Raw genomic sequence first — 3,037 nt, 5'->3', positions numbered from 1 at the left:
TTATTATATATAAATTACATTACATTAGTATGTATTTATTTAATTATTTTTTCCACAACTCAACTGTCAGTTGCTCCAAAATAACGCTCAGTATTTTGTATTGTATATCTATCATTCTCTATCGCATGAAATAATGACATGTGCACTCTCTCTCGTTCGAGGGCTGCGTCGCGCGCAGCTGCTATGTTGCATCTTTTTCTGTCCCATGAGATACTCAGCTCGGACTTCTTTGTCGGCCTGTTCCCAGCCGGACTAAAATTCCAATTTTTAAAATTCGCGAACCGCACTTAGGACCAACATTTTTGCAGTGAACCTTATATCAACGTGATTGCAATAAAACAGCACTCACGTTGATATAAAATTTATTGATTAATCATTAAAAGTGTAAAAACCTACTATCAATATACCTGTGTATACCTTGTAACAGGCCGCTTTTGGCGCCACCTGTTAAGACGTTTGTTTATTATTTATTTTCTTTTTATGATAATTTTATTTTGAATTTAAATTTTAAAAGAAAATTTAAATTGGGCTCTTAAATTTATTTGATGTCCGTTGATTGAATTCGCCGCGACCGAGTCGCCCTCGCGTGGGAAAAAAATTTGACCGAAGCTCGATTGCGCTCGAAACAAAATTTATTGCGAATAGGAATTTAATTTAGCGAATAAGTTAGTTAAGTATTGTATTATTGAGAATGGTACTACCGGCCACAAACCCGCGAAGAGAGACCAACGAGGATCAACGACGTGGATCATCTGCAAGATTATCAACGACGGGCGGATGTCTGTCTCGGGAACGAGCAACTGTTCCAGCCAAAATATCACTCAATAAACGTCGATATTGGTAAATTGGACTTGCGGCGCCATCTCTGGAGTTCAAAGCTAACGACGGACCCAGAAAGGGGGAAGAGACGAGGAATGCGACATGTGCTAATTTTTCCTTCTTCCACGTTTTCCACTTGCCACGTGCGGATGTAATTTCGATTCGGAGGATTTTTGTTGGTTATTTTTTTTTAATATTGTCTGATTTTGAGATTTATTAGAACGACTATCGTGAAATTTCTCGCGTTTGAAATCTATTGTGTTTAGCTGCGAATTTGTTTGCCAAAAATTTATTACGGCATTACGACGATAATTGGCTGTCGCCAATTATTTATTTAATAGAAGCGATCTATTACGACGTTTTTTTTATTGGGTGATCGCTGGTTGACGTGTGCAAGTGACGAACAAAATCACCCCGTATCTTCGCCGAGGAGGTTCATTGTCCGAGATAGTTCGACGTGGAAGCCGAGTACGACCTGGTGTGGCCAATCGACGGACGGGATTAAGCGACGTCTTCGACCAGGGTGAGTGCCACGGGTTTTCGTAAATAAATAGCTCGTGGGATTTATATTCATCAAGTAATATTTTTTTTTTCATTAAATTTGTCGATGAGGAATTTCAAGGTTGTGTTGACTCAGCCAGTAACCGAGTAATCCCACGAGGTATTTCGGTACCGCCATTGTTGTTATTTTTTTTTGTGTACTGATGTATGAAAGTTACAATTAATACTGTTATTATCATTTTTTTTGTAATTTCGACGTTTACTCCCGGGATAATCGACGAGGTCGATTATCCATTGATCGAGCTTCGGATTCGTGCTGAATAATTAATTTAACTGTTATTTAACTGCGGTGAATGAATTTTTGTTTATTATTATTAGTACCAAAAATTCGGCGAAATTTTAGAAAGTAAAATTTAAAATTAATTATGATGAATTAGTTATTTGACTGCTATAAATTTGAATCGAGTGAATTTTATGAATCTTTTTGTGTTAATTTACTGAACGTAACTGAATTGAGTGACAATTTATGAACAAGTAATTTTTTTTGGGTTAGTTAATAACAACTGACTTGAGCGACGATTTATATTTAACTATTTCAATTAATTGTTATTAATTGAATTTCAAGGACGTTATTTTATTATTATTATTAGTATTATTTAATTAAGGGATTTCAATTAAATTAAGCGAAGATTCAATTTTTGGTTATTTAGTTAATCAATTGCGATTGAGTGAATTGCGGGGAGCTTTACTTTGTTGCTGTCGTTAACTGACTAAATTAACTGAGTGAGCGACGACAAAATTATTTTTTGAGATTGTTGAGTGAAATTTGCCGGAGTATTTTGTTTTTGAAACCGTTGAAGTTTGCTTTCGGCGAAAACTGCGTATCGACGGCGTATCGACGAGATCGTCGACGATTATTATTATTTTTTTTTTTTTCGCGTTTAATTCTTGTATTTTGTTAATTTTGAACAACTATTTGAATTTATTGTCAATAAATTGATAATTTATTTTTTTTAATTAATTGCGAATTAATGCGAATCGCCCGAATACTTTCCTCGTTCCTCTATAATTAAGTCGTACCCTTGAGGCCCGCCACCCGACGAAAGGAGTCCCGAACCGGAGTAGCCGGACATCGACGTGATTGGAGCAAGGCTCCTGGCGCCCAACAACAGGTAAAGCAGGTAGGCCAGATTATTTATTTCGGGCTTCGTTCTCGCTAACGCACGAGTACGAAAATACCCGTTATAACCTGTGAACCTTGTAGTCCGTCAAGGAAAAAAATAAAGAACCTAACAATTGCACATTCTGCAAGTCTCATACTTTCAGCTGGTATAAGATTTTCTTATTACTCTCATCAGTACAATTTTTAATAAAAAATCATTTTTTAATTAATAATTTAATATAGCCTGTCCAGGATTTTTTCAGCGAGCCCATTGTTTATTTATTTTTTAATATTTTAAATTTCATTTAAAATATGTTTCGTTCATTACTCACCCCGGTGAAGGACGATTTAGGGCTGGATCTTCTACTAAGTGGTCAGTGGACACGTTATTTTGTCTAGGTCGCCCAATAATTGATGAAAAACTAAATAAACGATAAATGACTTGGGAGGAAACCCTTCGCCACGCAAGTCATTTTTTTGTTTATTTAATTTGTATTTATCAAATATTGGGTGACCTGGACAAAATTACGTCTCCACTGACCACTTCACTGTCAG

This window comes from Cotesia glomerata, linkage group LG6 (assembly GCF_020080835.1).
Source record: "Cotesia glomerata isolate CgM1 linkage group LG6, MPM_Cglom_v2.3, whole genome shotgun sequence".
NCBI lineage: Eukaryota > Metazoa > Arthropoda > Insecta > Hymenoptera > Braconidae > Cotesia > Cotesia glomerata.
Note: the sequence above shows the minus strand (reverse complement) of the source record.